Source organism: Pleurodeles waltl, chromosome 6, assembly GCF_031143425.1.
Source record: "Pleurodeles waltl isolate 20211129_DDA chromosome 6, aPleWal1.hap1.20221129, whole genome shotgun sequence".
Lineage (NCBI taxonomy): Eukaryota > Metazoa > Chordata > Amphibia > Caudata > Salamandridae > Pleurodeles > Pleurodeles waltl.
In genome coordinates, this window is record NC_090445.1 from 1,658,753,012 (window position 1) to 1,658,780,600 (window position 27,589).

Genomic DNA, 27,589 nt, shown 5'->3' on the forward strand with positions numbered 1-27,589 from the left:
GTGTCGTGTCTAGTCCCAGTTTTGAATCAAAGTAGCATAGATGGTTAATGTGTCTCCTGCAAAGCACATCATGACAGATTTTTATTTTACGTAGATAATTAAGTGGGATACTGCTTTTAACATGTAATCCTTCTAATAGAGCACAGTGAACTATGAAGGATATGTGACTCATACACCTTCTAACTCCCTTATCCTATAAAAAACATCCTTTACATGGATTTACACTTTTATGAATTATTGTCAATGTATAGTGTGTACATGTGATGTAAATCGCTCTGAGACCCTGCAGTAGGATAAGTAGCTCTATAATAGAAATAAAACAATAGTTATATTTAAATTGCTATTTGTGTAAATACAGGAACAGACCAGCATATCTGGCATTCTAACTGTGCGTTCATATCTCTTATATCCAGGGACTAACCAAAGTCATAATCATCCCTCTCTTAAGGACCTGTGAAGTCACAATAAGCTGTGTAACTTTGTTTCCCTTCCATTGCATTTGCAGGTAGGTGTGAAGCTCCAGATAGCTCCAGCAAGAACAAGAAGAGGCCTCATGGCCACTTAACTTCCATCTTTGTTTTGGCCGCAGCTCAAATTTAAAATAAAAAAAGCCCCCTCCTTGCCGCCTGCATGTTGCTGCTCAGAAAGAAAGCAGACAACGTGCAGGTGCTGCTGAATGCATTGCGGTGTTTAAAAATTACACCAGGACGAGTTCAACATGTTACAGTGTGGCACAACTACTTGGCAGGGTGGACGGTGTCCAGTTGTGAAAATAGTGGGTGGACGGTGTCTACCGATGTATACCCCCTACTTGTGCACTGCATCCTCCCCATTACCTTTTGCCAACCTATTTACCTGCGCTGCTAAATATTTATTCAAACTCTTTCCATAGGAGTCAAGCATAGTCAGTGCGTGCTAACAGTAGGACAATAGCTTTGTATGCACCATGTCTGTGTGTAGATAACTGTGTGCTGTTGGCTTTAGAACTCCCTTTAAAACCCATACAATTATTATCAGTGTCTTTTAGTAAAATGCACCTAAAAATACAGGGGCATATTTATACTCCGTTTGCGCCGGAATTGCGTCGTTTTTTTTGACGCAATTTCGATGCAAAACTAACTCCATATTTATACTTTGGCGTTAGACGCGTCTAGGAGTTAGCGTAATTTTTTAGCGTGGACACCTACTTTGCGTTAATTATATGCAAGGTAGGCGTTCCCGTCTGAGGCATGTGCGTCGGATTTATACTCCCGGGCAAAATTCACGCCCGGGAGTGGGCGGGTCAAAAAAAATGACGTACGGCCGCTTTTGTGCCGTTTTTTAGCGCCTGCAAAAGGCAGGCGTTAAGGGACCTGTGGGCTCTGAAGGAGCCCAGAGGTGCCCTCCCATGCCCCCAGGGACACCCCCTGTCACCCTTGCCCACCCCAGGAGGACACCCAAGGCTGGAGGGACCCATCCCAGGGACATTAAGGTAAGTTCAGGTAAGTGTTTTTTTTTTTTTTGTGGCATAGGGGTGCCTGATTTGTGCCCCCCTACATGCCACTATGCCCAATGACCATGCCCAGGGGACAGAAGTCCCCTGGGCATGGCCATTGGGCAAGGGGGCATGACTCCTGTCTTTGCTAAGACAGGAGGCATTTCTATGGGGGTTGGGAGTGAAAAAAAATGGCGCAAATCGGGTTGAGGCGAAAAAATTGCCTCAACCTGACTTGCCCCATTTCTTGACGCCCAAGCCCCATAACCCCCTACGCCGGCGCTGCCTGGTGTATGTCGTTTTTTTTAACGCACACCAGACGGCGCCGGCGGCTAACGCCGGCTAACGTCATTCAATAAATACGGCGCCCGCATGGTGCTTCAGAATGGCCTTAGTCGGCGCAAATTTTTTTGACGCAAAACTGTGTTACCGCAGTTTTGCGTCAAAAAGTATAAATATGGGCCACAGCATTTTCCCGAGAGTGTGTTGCAGGAAAACAACCCACTCTATAGCTGCATTTCTGTTCTATTCAGTCAATTTCAAAGCACATATTAGCACACATTGCCTGTCAAGTTCCAATGTTACTGACTGACTGTGCTTTAAAAGGTACCATTCCATACTATTTATCACAAAGTTATAGTAATACTAATCTTTTAAAAATACTAATTAATGTGTTGTGTTGATGTCAATAGTGAAGTGATACCAACAAGGAAGTCATTAGTAAACTCATAAGTCATTTGTAATGTAATTTCTGAAGTCATCTGTGAGGTCACGAGCAGTGCGTTGTGGTAGCGGGAGCAAAGGTTGCATGTATGTCTTGCCTAACAAACCTCAAGGGGTTTGAGGTCTTGTGTCTTTGATACTCTGAATGTTTGGGAATGAGCATGTTCTTATATATCAAAAATACTGGCCATATCTTGCATGATTAAGTACTATTGGTGGAATGTTTGTGTGTGTGGATATATATATCCATATATATCCACACACACAAACATTCCACCAGTATTACTCTAATAGTATGTATATATATATATATATATATATATATACATACATACACACACTATATATACACACACACACACACATACATATATATGCACTGGGTGAAGATATGCCTGTACGTGTACAAGTCAAGGGTAAAGGGTACTAGTATGTGTATATGCATACATAAGTAAAGATATGACTGTGCATGTGTGCAAGTAATAGTTTTATGCAACTGTAAGTAATGGGTGTTGATATGTTTATGTGTATGCAATGCTTTGCATGTATGCATGTGTGTATTTTTGTATGTATGCATTAGTGAAAACTCTTGTCTTATAAGCAAATGGTATGGGAAAGTGTATACGCATTCTTCAGCGGCCATGAACACGTATGCATTTGTACGTGATAGATAAGGGCAGCCATATTTCCATGTAAACTTAAATGAAGTCCGTAAGTACAGCCCGTGCCCAGTGTCTGGGTGTGCACATATAGTTGTGACAAGCCTAAGGCGCGAGGACCCCAACCCCGCCGGGTGCAGCGCGCGCTCCCCAGGGCTGTGCCCTCGCAGCTGCTCGCGCCCCGACCCCGCCGCTGGTGTCATCTCTGAACCCGGCCCTCAGAGGCCCATTTGTTATTAGGATTTAAACCCTCTGTCGCAGCGAGAAATCAACACTGTAGCTCTCTTCGTGCCCCGCTGCCAGCACATCTAATTGCATATTGATTTGGAAAGTGTCTCTTGGTCGCAGCGAAATTTTCATTTGATGAACTTCCGAGAGCTGCGCGCTGTTCTGTTCTCCCTGCCGGCTCCCATTCAGTCCTCGGCAGCTCAGAAGAGAAACATCCCCTCCGGTGAGGCGGAGCGCTTCGTTATTTTCTCTGGTACAGACAATGTTTCCAGCCTCCCTTTTCACTTGTCGCATCATTCAGATAGCTGGGTAATTCGAGCTGCTGAACTGTAACTCCCCAGTGCGCGTTTGGATGAGTGGTGCCTTATTTTGCAAGCACAGGTATTGCAGGATTTAGCTCGAGGGGGGTCCAGAAAGCTCTTTTGTTTGCTGTTGTGCTTCATGGTACGTGTCAGGCCTTCGCATGCAGGACCGCCAGATTTTCTGAGATTGTGCGTCAGATTTGCATCTCTTCTGTGGCGCATCCCCGGGACAAAATCCATTTTGTCATTTGCTAAGCCATGCAAATTCGATGTGCATGGTTTAGTAAATACAGAGTTATGCAACCGAGCGCATAGCGCTTCCTTGCATTACTTTGCATAGGGTAGACGTTACGTGGGTGGAACATGGGCGTTCCCAGGACTTCACCAATATATTTTGAATCAAACCCAGATTTACAAAGACTTGTAAACCTAGGTGTGCACCAAAATGGGGAATACCAGTGCTTAAATTTGTGCTTTTTGTTTCCGGTGCGTAGCACTGGTACCTATTTCTGAGGGCCTGCGCATAGTTTTCTGTCTCAAGCATTTACTGCGAGCAGAAAGATGGAGGAAGAGAAAAACGAAAAAGCGTCACAAAGGGGAAAAGCAGGACGTTGACAGTGAGCTGAGGAGGGAGGGTTGTGGCTGTAAATGGATCGAAGAGGCCCAAGATGGCTTCAGGATTACGCTGCCTCAGTATTCTATGCTCGCATTTTTAATGCCAGCAGCTGCCTCCTCTTCTCAATATTTCCTCTTTCCGTGTGTGCTGCAGAAAAAGGAATATGCTTCAAAAGATTATTTTTGTGCAGGAAGGTACGCCTTCCTGCACAAATGCAATGCTCCCCGTAATGCAGACTCCCTTGCACCATGGTGAAATACTGCTTTGACGCTATCCGACCTCAAGTGCGCCAGTTCGGGTAGAGAGCTGAAAAGCACCACACATTACAAGATATGGGGCCGTTCAGCTTCCTGCCGGTCATGCAAAGCAGTACAGCAACTTTGCTCGCTGCCCTGCGTTCCATGACTTTTTAGTAAATATGGCCCGCCATCAGGCTCCTCCTGAGGGTTTCTTATTTTTTTAAGACACAATTTAATTTAAGATCCCCCTCTTTCTTCAAACATAAATAAAACTTAAGCAAAACCAAGAATGACCTTTTAAACAGCTAAACACATTCATCCCGTGAATGCTGTTGGGTATCAATCGATACAGCCTGTAGACGAAATTACTTGTTAAAAAATAATAATAAAATAAACAAATGATGCGAGGTATATTTATTCTATTACTTCAATCGTATTAATCATAAAATGTTAATAAGCACTTGCAAAACCAAAACACCATGCTTTTACACAGTAGAATAAGCAAAGGCATGCACAAAGGATGCCGTGGTAGTAATGGTGATGGTGGTAATAGATTTGCTGCTGGTGGTGGTAGTAACAATGGCTGTTCTGATAGCGATAGTGGTTGTCGCGTTAATGGCGGTGTTATTGGCAATGATCGTAGTGATCCTGGTGGTAATAGCTTGTACTCGACTCCTAGTAAAAAGATTTAAAAAACTTACAACTGTAAAAAAAATACAAAAAGATTTGGTTTCTCCTAAAATTCGTGTGTGAATTAAAGAACTGAATGTGTGATGAATGAATGTGTTTTTAAGATGTAAAATAGACTCTCATAAATGGCAGTGCAAGCACTCCTTTCGAGGTGAAATGGTATGCTAAAGTTTCGGTCTTAGTTGCTACTTACTGTCATAGCAACAAGGCAGTGGAAGCAGGTGACAGCAGGTGGCTTGGATAAAGTTCCCATAATGCATGATGGCAAATGTAACTTTTAGTTTAATCAGAAATCATACAGGCTGGCTTTGTAGTTTCCTTAATGTATTCCACAGATAAAGATATTTTAAAAATTGATAATTTCGGAACAGAAGGATGTTGCAGAGAGATGTTTTCCCATGTGTTGCATAGATCTTTCTCAAAGCTACATCATAACAAAAGAATGTTGATTCATTAAGATGTTGGATTTTGAGGATAAATGCATACGGTATGTTTTGGTGAAGCGCAGCAAACGTTAGAATCATAATCAGCAGTGTATACCTTAGATGTGTGTAAGATCACTGATTCACACACGGTTGTGAAGAATAACAATACTAAAGATTGTAGCCACCTTTTGGTGACAAACACCTGTGCATTTGAGTTAACTATGGTAAAACTTGGGTATACAATCATCTAACAGAGGGCCTGATTTAGAGTTTGACGGAGGGGTTACTGCATTGCAAACGTGATGGATATCCTGTCCTCCATATTACAATTTCAATAGGCTATAATGGAATTGTAATACGGCAGACGGAATGTACGTCACATTTGTGATGGAGTATCCCCCTCCACAGTGGCTGCTTGCTTGCATTTATGGCATGAGGTGGTGGGGGGACACAATAATAATAATAATAAAAAAAAAAAAGAAAGGCACTTACCTGATGGTGATGCGTCTTCCTCCTCACCACGTCCTCCTCTCGTCGTGACTCCAACGCAGCTGCGGGGACCGGGAAACAGCACTAAGAAATCCTGATGCTGCATTCATGCTGGTAAAAGCATGAAAGCAGTTCAGGATTAGTGGGAGTGGCCTCTCAACGCTCACAAGAGCGCTGGAGGCCTGTGCTTTCTCTAACCCAGCTGTCTTAAGACAGCTGGGTTAGAGAAGTTTAAAGTGCGCATGTCAGGCTGGCCATCGCAAGATGGCTGGTCAAAGGGATATGCGCACTTTAAACTAAAGTGCACAGCTCCCTGCTGCTGTCGCTCAGCAGAAATGGCCATGCCCCATCCTGACACACGGTTCAGGATGGTGTGCTGAAAAATAAAATGGTAAAATATAAACTTTATTACCATTTTGTTTCAGTTCTGGGGGAATTATTTAGTGGGGCAACACTCCTCTGCTCTTGTGGAGGGGCTGCCTCTGCCCCTCCACCAAACTCTAAATCAGGCCCATGGTCTTTAAGTAAGAAAATGCACATTAGTATGTGATATTACATGCTAAGTATCTTAAACATTCAACTTTAGAAGTGCTACCTGTTAACCCATTTGATAGTTGGTAGTCAGTATTGTGTGGTGTGCCAGTTCTCTGGAAATGGGGTACGAAGGATTGAGGTTGGCAAAGATTAGAGAGTATCCTATTGAGGCAACATTGGGCACAAAAGCAGTGGTTACTTAACATCTGGTATTAATGCAAGATGCATTCTTGCTGTGGTATGTGTTCCGGTGCAGCTAGTTGAAATTGGTTGTGTGTTCTATGTGAGTTGGATACATGGAATCATTCATTATTATGTTTATTTCAGGAATAAATCCAGAAAACATTGATTGAAAATACCTACAGAAGATACATACATAAGTAAGACTATAAATAGATTCACATTAAATACTTAAAAAAGGAATACAATGTAACAAATCAATTAAGAAATCAGGATGCGCAAATGAGTGACACACAATTGATTTCCGTGAATACCAAGCAATGTCTAAAAACATGTTTACGGCAAAGACAATAAAAACTGATGTGTTTGTTTAAAAAATCCTAAGACGACTGAATACTGCTTAATGTATAAGGTCTTACAAAAGGCCGTAACCACCTACATCAAGCACCTTGATAGGTTGGACAAAAGAGCAAAAAATGTGTTTCAGTTTCCAAAGACATGGGAATCAATACTTCTCCTCCGTATGTTTACTAAATCCACTATAGTCTGATCTTGGAATATTCCCTCCACCGAAACAGACTTGTTACACCTCTCGTAGTATCTCACCTTCTTGGTTCATCATTATGTTTCCTCTGTCCTGACCACTCTGTGCCTCTGAGTAGCTTCTAATACAGTGATAGAGCAACCATTCCTGCAACACTTGCATCTCTAGCCATAACGGGAAAGGCAATTGTTTTGTTTGAGTATTTGTGTCTAACCACTAATCTGTATCTAAAGGTGCTCCTCTGTCTCATAGCTGACCCTTCTGCCTGGTGCCACCTGGTGCTTTGGGCCTACTATATTTCCCTCTTTACAGGCTGTCTTTGGACCATATCCCCACCTGCTTTGATTCCAATTCCATCTTAATACTGAGGACATTCAAATCAGTATTTTCTTTCCCAGTTTCACATGCGACTTCAATTCAAAATCTCTTACTGCCTCAATTCAGTCCAACATTGGATGACAATGCGCTCCCTCATGTGCAACTCCTTGAATATTTAAACCATGTGCATCATTAGACCCTAATTCGCCCTCTTTTCCTTTGTTGCCTTCCTTCTGACATCTTTAATGCATCTCTGATCCATCATGAACTGAGTTATTGTGGCATGCAATTGGAATCAATCATCACCTCAGTGACACCAGCTGCTAGTTTGCAATTGTTATGACATGTTGTTTGTTTTGTAAAGCATGTTATCACCCATGAGGGTATCCTGGTGCTGAGCAGGTGTGTGTGCCTAGCCCTGCCTATGGTAGGTTGGTTAATTGAAAAGCCAGGTCTTCAGCTTCTTGTGGAATTCAAGAAGCGAAGAGGAGGCTCTGATGTGGAATGGGAGGTCATTCCATGCTCTTGGAGCAATTTAAGAGAATGAACGTCCTCCTGAACTGGTTCTGTGCATGAGTGGAATGTGTGCAATTAGGATTCTTGCAGAGTGGAGGTATCCGGGTGCTTGGTGGAAGGAGATGCTTCTGTTTAGGTATGGAGGGGGCTGAGTTGTGTAGTGGCTTGAATGTGGTGTGTGTGAGGAGTTTGAATTGAGTGTGTACCTGGAGCCATTGTAGTTCCCTGAGGTGTGGTGTGATATAAGTTCTCTGTGGGAGGTTGAGGATGAGCCTGTCTGCAGAGTTCTGGATGGTCTGTATTCTTATAGTGAGTTGCTTGGTGATCCCAGCATAGAGGGTGTTCCCGTAGCCCAACTTGCTGGTGACTAGGGCATGAGAGACAATTTCTATAGGGTTGGTTAGAAGCCATTTGAACATCTTCTTCCACATCTTCAGTGTGTGGAAGCAGAATGCAGTTACAGCATTGACTTGGTTATGTTCAGTTTGCTGTTGATGGTTATTCTGAGGATTCTGGAGAGGGTTCTTGGTGTGGGTCCAAGTTCGGCCGGCCACCAGTTGGAGTTCCTTGGTGAGGTGTTCTTGCTGAAGATCACTAGTTCTGGCTTGTCGGTGTTGAGCTTGAGACAACTGGCTTTCATCCAGTTAGCAACTTCTGTCATGCAGGTGGTAAACCTGTTTCTTCTGTTGGGGGTTGGTTGGGAGAGTATGAGTACGTGTCATCTGCTTAGGAGAATATGTTGATGTTGTGTGCCAGAGGGATCATGTATGTGTTGAAGAGGGTGTTGAGTGATGAGCCTTAAAGGCACTCTGCAGATGAGTTTGCGAGCTGCCAAGGAGTAAGGTGCCAGACTGACAGCTTGTGTTCTGTCTTTTAAGAAGGAGCATATCCAGTGGACAGCGGGTCTTTGGATGCCAGCCTCATGCAGGCACCTGATGGGTGTGAGACTGTATCAAGTGATGCAGAGAGGTCCCGGAAAATGAGGGTTGCCATGTCTTCTCTATCAAGAATCATATGGATTTCAGCTATGGCGGCGATAAATACTGTTTCTTTACTGAAGTTGATGAGAGCTGAGGGGGTTGGTCCGGCACCTGTTGATTAGTTTCTCTAAGATCTTTATTAAGTATGGTAGGAGGTCGATGGGCCTGTAGTTGGAAAGCATGGCTGGGTCAGTAGAAGCAGAGGTATGACAGTGGCATGTTTCCATGTGTCTGGGAATATGACTGAGTCGATTCAGGCATTGAGGATGGATCATAGTGCTTCACTGATTGGTAGGAGTCCTTTGATGAGCAGTGGGGGGGGCAAGGATCAGATAAAGCCACCTGTCTGGATGGCCTCCATGGTAGCAGGGATTTTGATGGTGGGGATGGCAGGGCACAATGTCAGGGTTCATTCATTAGCCGTGATGAGAAGTGGGTGAGTTTCAACGGTGTCCGGTTGAGGGTCAAAGTTGCTGTATATGAAGAATTCCACAAGTTTGTTACAAAGGTCTTGAGATGGGGTGATGTTGCTGGAGGTGGCAGGAGACAAAGCGAAATCTTTTAAGATGGTGAAGATCGCTGTGCTTGCTACTTCTAGCGACAATGTGATCTGCAAGAGCTGTGTGCTTAGTGTTCCGGATCTGCTAGTGGTAGCATCTTGGGACTGATTTGAAGAAGTCTTTATCTGCGACTTCTCTACTTGTTCTCCATTTGCACTCCAATTGCTTACAGTGGTGTTTTGTCAGCCTGAATTCCTCGGTGTAGCAGCTAGTCTGTAGTCAGGCTTTTGCGTTTGGGTTGCGCTTGAGGGGAGTTAGAGTGTGGGCACATGTGGTGGTGTTGCTGTTGAGGTTTTGATGCCTTTCAGCAAGTCGCTGGGGTGATAGAGCAGTTGCTCGGAGAGGTCAGAAATCCATTCTTCCTTTGGGATGCTTTTACAGCTGCAAAGGACAGATCTACTGGTGGTAGGTCTGTGATGTTGCAGGATGAGTATGAAACTGATGATGGCGTGCCCTGCCCAGGTCATAGTTACTGGCTTGTCGACTGTGATGTTGCTGATTGTTCAACACAAAGAAAAACTTTAATCGCCTCTAGATACGTTCTGTGTGTGTGTTTTTGTAATTACAGTGTTCCAATAGAAGTAAGTTCCATCACTTCTAGTAGGGAGTCAGAAGTCAGCAAGCAGTGAGCTACAATAAACAACCATGTTCCTGATGGGGTGTCTAGAGGAACTACATCCTGCAACTTGAAATTAATGTAGAGTTGTGATCATGTTAATAAAGCTACCTCTGTCCACCTGTGAGTCCAAAGAGTCTACATATTACAGCATCATTGCTTTAAGACTAGATTAAAAACAACTGAAAAATAATATGCTCCACTGCAGATAATTACAGAAAATCTACACCCAATGGAACAATATTTTTGAAAATGATATTTAGGCCATGATATTTATGTGTTATCACTATTCTGACTTAAATTGGGTTCCTGTATGACTCTTGAAAGGACATTTTACTTGTTATTGATTTTTTCCATTTGCAGAGATTAGTCATTTCATTTTACTGATATTATAGACCAGTGCCTTAAATGGAAGTACAGAAATGCAGGCATTCACTCTTCAGAGTACCTGTTTGCTCTTTAGAAGTGATGGTACTCTCACATTAAATGCATTAAATGCATTCCAACACTGCTGAGAAGTGTAGGAACTCTCCCTTTCAAATTAACCTCTTCGGTGCGTCAGACGGCCGGAAGACGTACAATGCCACGGTGGTTGTGTGCGTCAGACGGCTCCCGGCTGTCCATGCCCACAACACAGAAAATCCCTCTGGTGCGGAAACTGACATAAGAATCAGCAAATATTACTGAAAAGACAGAGAGCAAGGAGAAACAAATAGGTGTCAAGAAAATAAAAATTGGAAAACGATCAAGATATTGCGGGTTACCAGTTGGATAACACTTATGGTGTAAACTGCTATGCTATTGTAGTTCTCAGTGTTGTTTTTCATTTACCACATGCTGTAAATGCAATTCGAGAAAAAACAACTTACACATTGTGTACAGAACTCTTTCATTGCCTTTAATGCTTATCGTGTTATAGAATTGTAATAGATTCTGCTTCAGGCCTTTGAGAACAAGTATACACATATAGTGGATCTGTAGTATCTACTCTAAATGCTCAACAAGATGCACAGGAATTTATTATGGTGATCCTTGGAGTTTTAAAAGAAGATGTAAATATTGATGACATAATTGGACTGAGTTATAAATGGAACAATGAGGGTGACGATTGCTCTTTTTCGTCTACCACTGAAATCCAATCTGAGCGATTTCTCCTCTTAACTCTGCCGGATTCTAAAAGTGTGTCTTTTGATAAATTAATAAAAAAGAGTGGTCAAAACGTGACCTGTTCAAATTGTAAATCAAATGTATTGTCTACATTGCTTATACAGAGAAGTGGTAAATACATTATAGCAATGCTTCAACGATGCAGAGCAGATGGATCAAAATTGGACACCGAAATTACAAACTTTAAAGTTGGACAAATATCAGTTTGTGGGACCACATACCGTAGTTTACCTAACATCTTCATAAAGGCCTTATTATTATATCTTTGAATTATACTGTATATTTACAGACTCAAACTGTATGGACAGAATGCAATGATAGCAGTCTGCAATTGAGACAAAAACTACTTTTAAAACCTTTTAATTCTTACCTATTGTTTCTTTAGCCAAAGTTCTAATGAGGATTTGTGGAAGAAAAATGGGATACAGTGTTCTGTCTATGTGCATTATTACTGCGTAAGACATAATTTGCCCTATCAGGGGTAATGTCTTGAAAAAAATGTCAAAAAATGAAGTGTGGGTCCAATGTGCTCAAAGTATTTCTGGTAAAAAACATGTATACGGTTTCTCTCTACGTGCATCATCACTGTTTAAGACATCATTTTGCCTATTGCAGGTAATGTCTACAAAAAGATGTGAAAAATTAAAGTGTAGATTATATCTGTTCATAGCTTTGTACTAGATATAATATTAAGGAATTTTTTTGTAACATACAGACTTTTGTTTAGTGTAGTAACTGTACCTTAATTAAATGATTTAGAAAATGTAGTGAGTGCAATTCACAGTATCACTAATTTGTGCTGAAATACTGTGGAGTTATGTTTTTTCTTTCTGCAATATATATGATTGTTATTTCCCCACTGTTTAATGATGACTTTACAATACTCTTTTTATATGTACTAGCATAAAGGCTGAGCGCAGGAAAGAGGGAACATAAAATGTTGTACTAAAATGTCATGTACGGCTACAGCATACATAATGTACACTGTTTTGGTTCAGATCTCTTTCAAACATAATAATAACTTATATTTATGTTCTTTTTTTCAACAGTGTTTGGAGAGATATGTCATCAAATCTGTGAAGATACTAGTAGTGGCCTGGAAATATTTCATTCAGATACTTAGGGAGACAGTCTTCGTCCATAGACAGTATTTCATATGTGTTGCCACCAGTTGTTTTCTTGTCACTGACCCACACAGTACCTGACACACACACTCAGTCACTCTCCCATGCAAGCACTCACACAACTGTACATACACCACTTATACATTCACTCACTCACTCATTCACACAGATATGCTCTCGCTCACTCACACATACAACACTCATACAGTCATTATCACATCCATACATCAATGGTACACTGACTCACCCATACACCACACATGCACTCAATCACCCATAAACTCACTCATGCACCTACTCACTTACCCCTGTAACCACTCATATACCCTCTCACTCACCAATACAGTCACTAATACACCCACTCACCCATACAGCCACTCATACACACTATCACTCCCCCATATAGCCACTCATGTACCCTGCCACTCACCCATACAGCTAGCTATGCACCCAGTCACTCACCCATACAGCTACTCATGCTCTCACTCACCCATACAACCACTCATGTACTCAGTCAATCACCCATACATGTAGTGTTTGTAAATATGGAATACTGACCAGCTGCTCACCGTTTGCCCCCTAGATTGCAACTGCTGCGGATGAGTAGGAGATGGAGACATTCCTCCGTGTACAGGCCCCCACATTATCCTCACCTATAGGCTGGACAGGGCCACAATCACAGAGCTGTGTGCCCAATTGGAGCCTGACCTGATATCTGCCATCTGTCAGCCCACGGGGATCCCCCCTTCTTGTGCAAGTCCTATCTGTGCACCATTTTCTGGCAACTGGCACCTTCCAAGTGACAGTGGGCTTGGCAGCAGGAATGTCTCAGCCAGTGTTCTCAATAGTGGTGACCAGAGTGTTGTCTGCCCTGCTAGAGGGATTTCCTGCTGATAGAAACAGCCTCAGGGGCTGGGGAAAAGCTCCACCGGCTTTTGTGCCTGTTTCTTTCTTTTCAGTGAAATGACGTTCAGCATCCCTGCAGATCCCAGAACTTTGCATCACAGAAATTTGAGGAAACAAAGTTTTTTAGTCAATGTTTGAGGATTGCAGGGTATTCTGGATAAAAATGGGCACTGGGGAGAGCCATGCAAGTCAGCCCACCCTGGATACCACTAGGTGTCTAGTTTTTAAAAATATACAGGTTAGCTAGATTTCCGAAGTTGCTGGCTGAGCTAGGGTCTGAAATCCCGGGCTACGCACATTGGGAAAAGAGGGTCAGTTGTCCGTAAAAAAATACGATGCATCCATATTGCATTTTCTCCTGTTCCTTGTCCTGGGAACTAGCCTACCCACGCAATCATTTTTATCAGATGTACCATATTTATCAGGAGCACAGAATAGTAGAACGTTTGTTATTACCTGTTAGACTTTTCATCCGTGGTGTGATCTCCCTTAACTTTTTGCCTCTGTTCCCCACGTTGTTGATGTGTGCTGGACTCTGATTTTGCTGTTTTTGTTACTCTGGGCACTTTACCACTGCTAACCAGTGCTAAAGTGCAAATGCTCCTTTACAAAATGTGTATGTAATTGGCTTATCCATGATTGGCATATATGATTTATTAGTAAGTCCCTAGTACAGTGCACTAGAGGTGCCCAGGGCCTGCAAATCAAATGCTAATAGTGGGCCTGCAGCACTGGTTGTGACACCCGCATAAGTAGCTCTGTAATCATGTCTCAGACCTGCCACTGCAGTGTCTGTGTGTGCAGTTTTAACTGTAAATTCGACTTGGCAAGTGTACCCACTTGCCATGCCTAAACCTTCTCTTTTCTTACATGTCAGACACCCCTAAGGTATGCCCTAGGTAGCCCCAAGGCAGGGTGCAGTGTATGGTTGAGGTAGGACGTATAGTAATGTGTTTTATATGTCCTGACAGTGAAATATTGCTAAATTCGTTTTTCACTGTTGCTTATAGGTTAACATGGGGGCTACCTGTAAATCTGATCAAAGTGTAGATTCCCTTTGGGAGCGGATGGACATGTGGAGTTTGGGGTCTCTGAGCTCACAATTTAAAAATACATCTTTTAATAAAGTTGATTTTAAGATTGTGTGTTTGAAAATGCCACTTTTAGAAAGTGAGCATTTTCTTGCTTATACCATTTCTGTGACTCTGCCTGTTTGTGGATTCCCCGTCTGGGTCAGTTTGACAGCTGGGCTGGTTGCACCTCACACTAGACAGTGACACAAAAGGAGCTGGGGTGTAGCCTGAATATCCTGATGAGCCAGCTGTGCTAGGAGGGAGGGGAGGAGTGGTCACTCACACCTGAAAGGGCTGTGCCTGCCCTCACACAATGCAGTCTCCAACCCCCTGGTGAGTGGGTCCTGGCCTGGGCAGGGCAGGATTTCACATTCAATAGAGACTTTACTTTGAACTAGACCTACTTCAAAGGAGAAATTGGGTCTAAGAAGGGCACCCAAAACCACAGACTTTAGAAACACTTCTGGAAACAAGAGGAACCTCTGCCTGGAGAAGAGCTGAAAAGCTGAGGAAGAAGAGCTGCCCTGCCTGTGACCGTGCTTTGTGGAGCTATCCTGCAGTTGCTGCTTCTGCCAGAGTAAGAGGGCAAAGACTGGACTATGTGTGCCTTCCATCTTGAGAAGAAATGTCCAAGGGCTTGATTTAGAGCTTGCCTCCTGTTGTTTGAAGTCTCAGGGACAGCAAAGACTTCCCTCTGCCAGCACCTGGAGTCTCTGGAGAGACTCCTACTCTGCCCTGTGGTGCCCATCCAGTTCTTGGGACCCTGAAAGGAGAAGCTGGCAGCCTAAAGACAAGGAAATCCACGCAAAGAGGGCCGTGCGGGGAAAAGATCGACGCAACTCCGATCTTCAGCTGAAGAAACAACGTGCCGCCGGCTCCGCAGCTGAGAATCGACGCTAGCAGGAAACACAACCGAAGGATCGACGCACGGAGCAGGAGAAGCGATGCGCAGCATCGCTGACGGAGGCTGGGAGATCACAACCCGCGCTGCTGGGTTTTCAGATCATCATGCGGCTGGATTTCCAACTCAAGTACTGCTGGGCGTGGAAAAACAACGCAAGGCCTGCCCGGACCCAAGAGTGCTGACCGGATCGACCCATTGCTCTCCTAAAGAGAGAAGAAACAAACCGCCCGACCCTGCGAAAGGAGAAACGACGCAAGGTCCTGCTCGTGAGTGGAATCAATGCATCGCAAGCCCTTTTTGACGCGCACTCGCCCGTGCAGGGTTATTTTTGACGCACCCAAGGTACTTTTTCACATTGACAGCGTTAGTATGAGTTTAAAACTACTTAAAGACGCTTTTTTATTTTTAATTGATAACTTGACTTGTGTATTGTGGATTTTTGCCGTTTTGGTCTTGGTTTTTTTATATAAATATTTCCTATTTTACTAAACCTGTGTTGTGTCATTTTGTAGTGTTTTCATTAAGGTACTGTGTGTGTTGGTACAAATACTTTACACCTAGTACTCTGAAGTTAAGCTTACTGCTCTGCCAAGCTACCAAGGGGGTGAGCAGGGGTTAGCTTAGGGTGATTCTCTTTTACCCTGACTAGAGTGAGGGTCCTTGCTTGAATGGGGGTAACCTGACTGTCAACCAAAGACCCCATTTCTAACATTACCAATTGGATTTTGCTGCATTTGTGCCTTTCAAATATAACCCAGCCAAAAAAGATGGCATTTTGAAAAATACCCTCCAAATCACTTGCTAGTATGGCTACCCACAAATACACAGATGTAGAAATAACCACTGCTGCTCAACGTTATAGCATGTGCTCATTTCATAAGTTTCCTTGATACCCATTTTTCACTCTGCCTATTTTGATATAAGAATTGGTCTATACTTGGTACTCAATGAAAACACATTTTAGGGTGCAGCTCAGTTATTTGCTCTGGGTACCTTGGGTTCTTGGAGAACCTACACACCCTATACATCCCCGCAACCACAAGGGTCTAGCGGACAGGATGGTATATTGCTTTTGTCAATCTGTCAGAATGACAAAAAGTGACAGATGAAAATGTTGTCACAAATGCCCATTTTTCCTAGCCTTTTTCAATGTTTCTTTTTTTCAACAAGGAAAACCTTGAGGGATCTCCACATATGACCCATTGCTGAACGTATAATTTTATCTAGTTTTCTAGAAATCTATAGCTTTTCTGGATCACCCATGGGTTTTACACTAGCTTCCACCACAAACTGGAAAAAGGTTGAGAGTACAAAAAGTATGGAAAATATTTTGTTCCTGAAAGCCAGGAAGAGGCTTTAGTACAGAAAACCGTTTGTGGATGCTATTTTGTAGGGAAAAAACTGATACTTTTATCTGTGGCACTTTTTCCCTATTTTTCTAAGAAAACTCAAAATTTTGCTATATTTTGACTATTTTCTCAGTTCTCTCCAGGGGAATTAACAACCCCTGGACACCTTGAGAATCCCCAGGATCTTGGGAAAAAAGGCACAAATTTGGCATGGATAGCTTATGTGCACAAAACGTATGGAGGCCTAAGCGTGAACCACCCCAAATAGACAAAAAAGGGCTCAGCACTGGAGGGGAACGGCCTAACAGCGAAAGGGTCAAAGAAGTTCCTGCCCATTTACAGCACTGTTATAGACTGTGCAAAGTAGTATTTTATGAGCGGGAATGGGAATATTGCTTGATGGAGGTGGGAGTTCACTTTGATTTACTATTATAAGTATTGTTTTTTTCTGACCTTTATGATTCTGTCTTGTAGGCACTGTAGGAAGTTGGCTCTGTATGCACTATTTCAAAGTAAGGAATAGTATGCACAGAGTCCAAGGGTTCCCCTTAGAGGTAAGATAGTGGCAAAAAGAGATAATTCTAATGTTCGAGCACTAGGCTTATCAGAGGGTAGTGTTAAGCATTTGTTGTACACACACAGGCAATAAATGAGGAACACACACTCAGAAACAATTCCAGGCCAATAGGTTTTTGTATAGAAAAATATATTTTCTTAGTTTATTTTAAGAACCACAGGTTCAAGATTTACAAGTAATACTTCAAATGAAAGGTATTTCAGGTAGGTACTTTAGGAACTTTGAATTAGCAAAATAGCATATACAGTTGTCACATAAATGACATATAGGTATTTTAAAACTAGACACTGTGCAATTTTCAACAGTTCCTGGGGGAGGTAAGTGTTTGTTAGTTTTTGCAGGTAAGTAAACCACCTACGGGGTTCAAGTTTGGGTCCAAGGGAGCCCACCGTTGGGGGTTCAGAGCAACCCCACAGTTACCACCCCAGCAGCTCAGGGCCGGTCAGGTGCAGAGGTCAAAGTGGTGCCCAAAACGCATAGGCTTCTATGGAGAAGGGGGTGCCCTGGTTCCAGTTTGCCAGCAGGTAAGTACCTGCGTCTTCGGAGGGCAGACCAGGGGGGTTTTGTAGGGCACCGGGGGGGACACAAGTCCACACAGAAAGTACACCCTCAGCGGCACGGGGGTGGCCGGGTGCAGTGTGCAAACAAGCGTCGGGTTTGTAATAGAAATCAATGGGAGACCAAGGGGTCTCTTCAGCGATGCAGGCAGGCAAGGGGGGGGGGCTCCTCGGGGTAGCCACCACCTGGGCAAGGGAGAGGGCCACCTGGGGGTCACTCCTGCACTGGAGGTCGGATCCTTCAGGTCCTGGGGGCTGCGGGTGCAGAGTCTTTACCAGGCGACGGGTCTTTGAAGCAGGCAGTCGCGGTCAGGGGGAGCCTCGGGATTCCCTCTGCAGGCGTCGCTGTGGGGGTTGAGGGGGGTCAACTCTGGCTACTCACGGTCTCGTAGTCGCCGGGGAGTCCTCCCTGTGGTGTTTGTTCTCCACAAGTCGAGCCGGGGGCGTCGGGTGCAGAGTGCAAAGTCTCACGCTTCCGGCGGGAAACGTGTGTTGTTTCAAAGTTGCTCCTTTGTTGCAAAGTTGCAGTCTTTGGGGAACAGAGCCGCTGTCCTCGGGAGTTCTTGGTCCTTCTAGATGCAGGGTAGTCCTCTGAGGCTTCAGAGGTTGCTGGACCCTGGGAACGCGTCGCTGGAGCAGTGTCTTTAGAAGTGGGGAGACAGGCCGGTAGAGCTGGGGCCATAGCAGTTGGTGTCTCCGTCTTCTCTGCAGGTTTTTCAGTTCAGCAGTCCTCTTCTTCTTAGGTTGTAGGAATCTGAGTTCCTAGGTTCTGGGGAGCCCCTAAATACTAAATTTAGGGGTGTGTTTAGGTCTGGGGGGTTAGTAGCCAATAGCTACTAGCCCTGAGGGTGGCTACACCCTCTTTGTGCTTCCTCCCTGAGGGGAGGGGGGCACATCCCTAATCCTATTGGGGTAATCCTCCATCTGCAAGATGGAGGATTTCTAAAAGTTAGAGTCACCTCAGCTCAGGGCACCTTAGGGGCTGTCCTGACTGGCCAGTGACTCCTCCTTGTTTTTCTCATTATCTCCTCTGGCCTTGCCGCCAAAAGTGGGGCCGTGGCCGGAGGGGGCGGGCAACTCCACTAGCTGGAGTGCCCTGGGGTGCTGTAACAAAGGGGGTGAGCCTTTGATGCTCACCGCCAGGTGTTACAGTTCCTGCAGGGGGAGGTGTGAAGCACCTCCACCCAGCACAGGCTTTGTTACTAGCCACAGAGTGACAAAGGCACTCTCCCCATGTGGCCAGCAACATTTCTGGTGTGTGGCAGTCTGCTAAAACTAGTCAGCCTACACGGATAGTCGGTTAAGGTTTCAGGGGGCATCTCTAAGGTGCCCTCTGGGGTGTATGTTACAATAAAATGTACACTGGCATCAGTGTGCATTTATTGTGCTGAGAAGTTTGATACCAAACTTCACAGTTTTCAGTGTAGCCATTATGGTGCTGTGGAGTTCGTACATGACAGACTCCCAGACCATATACTCTTATGGCTACCCTGCACTTACGATGTCTAAGGTTTTGCTTAGACACTGTAGGGGCATAGTGCTCATCCACTTATGCCCTCACCTATGGTATAGTGCACCCTGCCTTTGTGCTGTAAGGCCTGCTAGAGGGGTGACTTATCTATACTTCATAGGCAGTGTGAGGCTGGCATGGCACCCTGAGGGGAGTGCCATGTCGACTTAGTCTTTTTATCCCCACTAGCACACACAAGCTGGCAAGCAGTGTGTCTGTGCTGAGTGAGGGGTCCCCAGGGTGGCATAAGACATGCTGCAGCCCTTAGAGACCTTCCCTGGCATCAGGGCCCTTGGTACCGGTGGTACCAGTTACAAGGGACTTACCTGGATGCCAGGGTGTGCCAATTGTGGAAACAAAAGTACAGGTTAGGGAAAGTACACTGGTGCTGGGGCCTGGTAAGCAGGCCTCAGCACACTTTCAAATCAAAACTTAGCATCAGCAAAGGCAAAAAGTCAGGGGGTAACCATGCCAAGGAGGCATTTCCTTACAAGCACTATTCAGTTCTTCTCAACCTTAAAACTAAAACTTAATTACATGTATTTTCATTGAATATACTAGGATGTTGCAGTTGCAACTCCTTAGTTATTTCACACTCCCCGGAGGAAAAGCCATTTGACAAAATTGGACAAATCTTTATTAACGTTCAATACATTTACTTTAACTAGATCCTGAAGTGTGCCATTGATTATATGATTCCTCCCCATCCCAGTGATAAGGATACTAATGCGATCTCCTCATCATAGGAAGGTGGTGGAATCACATCATCAGTGGCACTACGATTTCAACTCTTCATTGTTGATTGTGTCGCTTTACTAGACCTAATAATATTTAAATTAAAAAACCTGATCCTCGGAAGTTTCATGAAAATCTATGGAGAGAGATAAATGTTACAAACAGACATGGGGGCTAAAAACATGCTAAATCCATGTTTATTCCTCTAAGAGAAAAAATGTGCCTACAGAAAACGTTGTGCACATTTTCACAAATTTTGGATGGTATAAATTGGTCCAACTCATAACCATTTTAATTTTAATTTTGTGAAACTTAGTTTGAATTTGCTGCAAAAAATGTAAACAAAACGAAATTCCTTGCTCATTACTCAAATGCATTGTGTCTATGTAGATTTCACTCAACATAATATCCTCTGCCACATGATTTCCGGGTGAATTGAAAATTTTAGGAAACTACTCCTATTTTTCTATGCCTTTCGAAGCAATTTATCCTGGAATCTATAGCCAATATTTTGATGTAAAATCTTTCATTAAGTTGGATTGCACTAACGTTGCATTAAAGCTGGAATATAAGGATTATCATGTCCAGTAGCTGGGGGAGTGATATTTAGACAACATTTTATATATAAATAATATAAAATGTAATGGACTCACTGAGTATTGCTGTAAGTACCAATAGATTTTTCTCATTTAGTTTTGGGGCAAACACACTGAGCTGTATGTATGTATGTATGTATGGATGTAAGTGGTATTTCTGGAGTGCGAACCTCGCCAAAGGCAGTGGAGCGGTGTACATGGTCACAGGAAAGCATAAAGTAAACGTGTAAGAGGAGATGCAGTATGGTTGGGTTGAAGATGGTTATTGTAATTTTGGTGTAGTGTTTTTAAAGAGATGAGGCAAAGTACTTCCTAAATTGGAGCTGCGTTGGTGTGGTCCTGATGGATACAGGCATGTTGTTCCGGATCCTGGGGGCATGGTTGTTGCCAATGTTATTGTTATCTCCACTAAACATGACACAAACAAGGAGTTAAAGCCTGTCAGGTTAGCCAACTAGTGTATTCTGACCCAGGAATAATGAAAGTCTTATGGAAGCAATGTCTGGTATAATCAGAGTGTGACTAATCAAAGTCTGGCATTATCATAGTTTAGCATAATCAAAGTCTAGCATAATTAGAGCTTTGGCATGATCGAGGTCTGGCATAATTGGAGCTCAAAGAATCGTATTCCATTCTAGTTTGTGCAACTTATATAGCGCATGGCTTCCAGTAGGCCTCCCAACGCTGAACAGTCAACCGTGCAGCAAGGAACATAAGCCAGATGACTAATGGCTAAATAACCAGGTTTTCAAAGCCTTATGAAAGAGGCGTTAGTTGGTCATGAGCCGCAATTTAAATAGAAGGGTTTTCCATAGTTTCAGGCCCTATTGAGGTAAAGAGCAGCCGCCCCAAGAAGATTTCTTAAACTTGGGGACCTGAAGCAAGAGAGCTGTAGAAGATCTTAGTGGCCTCCAGGGCATGTTGGGGGTGGCTAATGTGCCTAATAGTGAAAGGCCTCTCTCATAAAGGGCTCAATGTAAGATACACAGGGCCTTGAATTTCACCCACTGCCTCACAGGAAGCCAATGAAACTCTTTCAAGGCAGTGTTTACTGATGAATGAGTGACTTGTATTCTCTTAGTAACATATTGAGGGGAACCAAGATACAGGGCATTTCTGTAATCGATCCGAAGTTAATGAGGGCCTGGATGATAAGTCTTTTTGCCAAAAAAGGAAGAAGATTCAGTACCTTTCTTAGTAACCTCAGGATGCCAAAACAATTGGCTGCAAGATGCTTCACCTGGTGTTCCATGGTGAGCCTAGTGTCAAGCCACATATCAAGGCTCTTTATCACAGACTTCGAACTGTGTAAGTTCTCCAGATGGACAGGGCCAGGAGAGGGACCACACTTACTGAGGTTGTTACCCAGTATCATCACCTCCGTTTTGTCTTTATTCACTTTGAGTTTAAAATTTGTCATCTATCTGGAGACAGGGAGACAGACTGGGGTGGGAGGAACTGGTGGTAGAAGGGATTGAAATCATAAGCTGAGTATCATCACCACATGAGACTAGTGAAAGCCAGTAAGAGCGAACAATCTCAGCTAATGGGCACATGTAAATGTTGAAAAGAGTGGGGCTTATGGAAGATCCCTGAGGCACCCCACAACTCATAGCTAAAATGTTAGATTAGAAGGTGTGATCAAGTACCTGAAAGGTTCGGTTCTCCATAAAGGAGAGCCATTTTAAAGCATGGCCTTCAATGCCAACTTGTGCTATGCGATGAAGAAGGGTGGCATTTTCAACTGTGTCGAAGGCCACGCTGAAATTTAAAAAAATGATTGCGGCTTTACTTCCTTGGTCCAACAGACATCTATCTTCCCCCGTTACTGCCAGTAGAGCAGTTTTCATTCTATGCTGTGGTTGAAACCCCATTTGAGTAGGGTGGAGGAGCTGGTTGGATTCCAGCATGACCAATAGATGTTTATTGATGTGTTTTTCTAGAAGCTTCGAAACACCCGTCAACAAGGAGGTAAGCCTATAGTTGCTCAGACACAGAGGGCCGAGACCAGATTTCTTTAGGACCGGGGCTCTGCTGTTTAACCCCAGTCTTAAGATGTGAAGGGGCGGGGGTGGGAGGGGAACCTGATTTTATTATGCTGAGGAGTTCTGTGAGAATGTTCATGGTGAGGTCTGGAAAAGCAGTGAGGGTCTCAGCTGATTCAGCTGAGAGAATACCGTGGGGATCCTCCGAAAGTACACTGTTCGGGAACGAAGACTAGATATCAAGTAATGTCTTCTGAAAGAAATTGGTCAGATTATTGCTGTGCTCAATGGAGGCTTCCTGGGCTACATCTGGAGGCTTAGGCTCAATAATGTCTTTTAAGATCTGAAAAATCTGGAGAGTTTGCGAACTGCTCAATGATTCACCGACACTAATTTCTCTGTGGTAAAGCTTGACAGCCCTCCTATGCTTAGCCTTACTGGCTTAGTCACAGATCTTCCTTCTGGTTCGCTCTAGACGCCTACAGTGTTTTTTCAAACTGAGTAGATGGGAACTGAACCAGGGGGATTTATTAAATTGTTGGGATTGCTTGAACTGCTTTACTGGAAGAACCCTATCCAGTGAGTTTGTGATCCAGTCATTAAAGCTTTGTGCTCGATTACACTGATTGGGCCTTGAAGCATCCAAGACCCTTGACCAGTCTTCCAGATTCAATATGGACCAACATTGGTCCATCTGGCCAATTGGTGGGGTGGGGTGGGGTGACAAGGAGGAGGGATCAAACACTGTGAAATGAAGCAAATAATGACCAGTCCAAGTTAGAGGTAATGGGCTGTGCACCTCAATATGAGTTAGATTTCTACAAATTAAGTCAGTGGTATGGAATAGCAGACACCTTATATCAGCTTCACCTATAATCTTCTCATTTAGTGCAACAACACTTTATTCCACTTTGTGGGATCACTGAGGTAATACAGACATTCTTAGATAAGGTAATACAAGCACAAGCTAATTATCAGTTCAGACGGCAAATAGAGGCACAGAAAAAGGCAAACATGGACAGGATGGTACCTAGGATATATGTTTTATTTTTTGATCATTAATAATATGTATTTATATTTTTTACTAATTTACATAATCTAATTTAATTTAAGATTATTTTCAATGGGGTTAGGTTTTAGGTCCCTTCCACTATTATTTTACAAGGAAGGGTGTTGTAGTACCAATGATTAGCCATGTGTGTTGATGGTCTTACTCCAGCTGCAAGCAGGTTTTTGAGGGTGGGTGCATGTCCTTCCCTAATCTTCCCTAAACCCCTCTTCCACCTCCCTATCCCCCTCCCATCTAGGAGTAAGTATGCCCCTTTATTCAGCCACTCCCTTTCACCACATTAGCTACTATATAGTAATTTTACATGTGTGAGGATCTCTCCATCGAAAAGATAAAAGAGGTAGAGGTTGAGATTTACACCTGTAGGTTAGTGAATAGCATTTTAGAGTACTTTTGAAATACTATTGTAGTATTACTAAACATACTCAAAATTCAGTTTTTGAATAAGCCCCTCTGAGTGTACTTTCGAAGTAGCACTAAATAATAAATGTAAAGCTAGTGTTTGAAGAGAAAAGTTACTAATATAGTAAACTATTTTTATTTGAAATTTTAAATTTGAATATATTTTGAAAAAATATCAAACTCATTGCTTTGTATGTGGCAGGTGAATTGGGCTGTCCACGAAATGTGAGTGCATCCTGGGTATCACCATATGTTCAGATATGTGTGTATATATATATATATATATATATATATATATATATATATATATATATATCATTCATATGATATCACTGTAAGTATATATATGAGGTATTTGGTGTGCAGTGATTTATGCATTAAACATTAGAATAAGTGTATTTTTTCCCTTCCCCTTACATTCCTTTCCCTTCTCATCTCCCTCCCTTCTCCTCTCCTCCTCTCTCCTCTGCTTCCTTTCCTTTCCTTCTTCTTTTTTTCTTTTTTTCCATCATGTTTATTTCCATCCTTACTTGATTTGCTCATCATGTCCTTTCCGTTTGGGATATCAATATAGTTTCATACAGAAATCAAGTTAGAATGCCAGGTTTGACAAGTAAACCATTAGCCAGAGAATGTGAAGTTGATTTTATTAAATATTGGTAAAGGAGGAAACAATGGCAGTGTTAAGTGTGATCGTTCTTTTGACAGAAGTGTCTAAGGGCATAAAAAATAAATAAATCTATGAACGAACACAAAGTGGTGCATCATGGCCCCAGGTTACACGTGTGCCTCTCAGTCACGAAACACTCCTCACACCCAGGCTGCAGTTTATGCTTGTGTTCGACCACCATATCGTTTTACTCTTACACTGTCCGCGAGACGAGGAAACTAACACTGCACTCTGTTGAAAGTCAAGCCGTGCCTTTTGTGCACATCCGCGCTCTGGGAATTATGATTCCAGGAGCGCGTGCGGTGCTTTGCAGCCCAGTTGACGAGGTTGCCTGGGTGCACCCGTGGTATCTGCTAATGCTGAAAGCAAATGAACGAGTGAAAAACACAACTTTGAAAAGCACCTTTTTAGAGCTGCCTAGTCGAGCTTCAGCTCTCTAATTCAAGACATTCGGATGATAAGTAATCTGACCACGCAACTGGAATCCAGCAGCAGTTTTGATTGACTGGTTAAATGTGCAGAATATGCTAACACATTCAAACACAAGCACATGTAAGAGTGCATTTGTTCATGCTTGTGTCTGCATGTGCTAGCATGTTTAAATTGGACCAATTGTTTTTTCCACTAGCTGTTTTATATAGTTAAAAAAACAAGCATTTGCAATGCAATCGGTCTCGGGTTTGCTTGAGTTAGAGCTATTGGTGTTGTAAATTCCTAACTGGAGTTTTCTTGCCACATAAATTGAAAATGAAAAGTAAAACAGTTGACATAAGTCAGCCGATTCAAAGTGCCACAGCCACCATAAGTGTGAGTGTGAAGGAGAGACACAAAAGAAAAAATAAGTTTGCTCACAGTCAAACATATCGGCAAACTGACAATTATCCCTGTAACAGGGTCGTTGTCCAAGGCGGTAACAAAATCACCCCAAGGAGGGACAAACGTGAAGCATTTAGCAGTGACAACAAAGGATTTTTGAAAGGCAGGCCCACAAACCAGTGAAAGTGAGGGGCGTGCAGTGGGTGTGGTTAAAAGCCCGCAAGACTTACAACAGGTCAAAGCGCTTGCACGCTCGACCTAAAAAGCATAATGGTTGTCCTGTTGATTCTAATCGTCATGGCTACCATGGGATGGTAAAACAGTGATGCAGTATGTACAATATCATTCAAAGATGGCCACCAAGTTGATGCTAATTGGAATATCATTGTACATAGTGTATTATTTTTTTGCTGTTTTAGGATGGCTGCAACGTTGATTCTAAACATGAGGGCTATTTGTAACAGCAAAACAATAATACAGTATATACAATAGCACTCTAAGATGGATGCCACATTGTTTCTAAATTTTGCAAACATCTTGGAACAGTAAAACTGTGATATACTATGTACAATAATGTTTTAAGATGGCCACCAAATTTAGAATCAATTAGTACTCAAGCTGAGAAGCAGCTCACACAGGACTCACAAAACATTTTTCAATAATGTGTCTTACAGGAAAAAAAGGACGCTTTAATGAATAAAATGTATGTCTGAGATAACTAACTGAATATGACAAAAAAATTGTTGCTTAAATGGCTTTTGTGATGTAAATACTCCCACATATACCTCAACTGAGGGTAAAGGATACACACAAACAGCAAAAGTGAGACTAAACTACCCATGTAGACTAATCATAGATGTTATTGGCATTGTCTCAAACCAATGGCTGAGGGGTACTGATCTAAAGGAACCAATGTGTCACAGGCTTGTTTTTGCGAGTTTAAGAATGTTGAGGCAAATCTTTCCCTCTCCCCATAGAAGTCTACTCACCCCCTCGAGTTAGGTCAAGGATGGTAATGAAGACTCAGACTCCGTTTAAAAGGGGATGAGGAAACAGAGAGAGACAGAGAGAGAAAGAGAACCACTCCCACAGGTTGGTAGTTGGAAGCAGGGACGGCTTTGGCGTTTTGGTGCGCCTGGTGCAGCAATCTTTTTTGGTGCCCCCATCCCCTCAACCCGATGACCACCTTCTCAGATTCCCTCACTACTATCCGGCAAAAGTGTCCCTCATCTCTCCATAGCCCCTCTCACATACATTTCATTTGTTTTAAAGCGCTTGTAAAGGCTGGCTTTACCAATCAGCTAAGCTATCCACATAAAATATAGTTCTGTTCTTTACAGCAGGCACATTAACCCTCTGGGCTACTTTATGGCGAGTCAAAACTGACGCTAGACAAAATTCTGATCCCTCGCTCTAGCAAGAACATTAATCACAAGAGTTACCTTGACATTTTAGTTGCTTCCTGAAGGCTAGACGCACAAGGAACTTTTCAGCAGGTGCTTTTAAATCACAAGTTTGGTAAGTTATTGCTAAACACAGCACCCCCCTGAGGTCAGCGCCCATAATCCAGGTCAGCACCAGGTGTGGTCCCACCGCCCTAAAGATGGTCCTGGTTGGAAGATCCAAACTGGATTCCTTAAGATACAGCGTCTTGAGTCAAGATTATCAAGGCCATATCTCCTTCTATGAGTGAGAGAACACACATTACTAAGAGGTCATACCACATGTGAGAAGGTAAAGATGAAAATATCGCAAGTTGGGACTTACCCGTGCAATCAGAGGGTACGCTGTAACTATCTCTTGGTGTGCAGCAGCCGAACCAACACACAATGTGAAGATGTAGACCACTGCAGTGGGAAGGAGAAAGACTTAATTGGAAATACAAAGCCACCATAAGGATAAGAAGGCAGATAACATGTTACATCAGGATAGGATACAGAGTAACCAAGGAAACCGAAAAGGGGAAAACAACAAAGGCGAGGAACTGAGGCAAGCCTGTTGTGAACTAATGCGAGTAGCAGAAGTCACAAAATCCCGAGCTGCCAGACAAAGGAAC

At 43.2% G+C, this 27,589-nt stretch overlaps 1 long non-coding RNA gene across 1 annotated transcript in view; it reads left to right on the forward strand.

Moving 5' to 3' along the window:
* LOC138301290 (uncharacterized) overlaps positions 1-15,343 on the forward strand; it is a 554,538-nt gene extending 539,195 nt beyond the window's left edge. The window contains exon 5 of the long non-coding RNA XR_011205080.1: positions 12,310-15,343. This is a non-coding gene — a long non-coding RNA (uncharacterized lncRNA). The remainder of the gene's footprint in view (positions 1-12,309) is intronic.
* Positions 15,344-27,589: the final 12,246 nt, after the last annotated feature.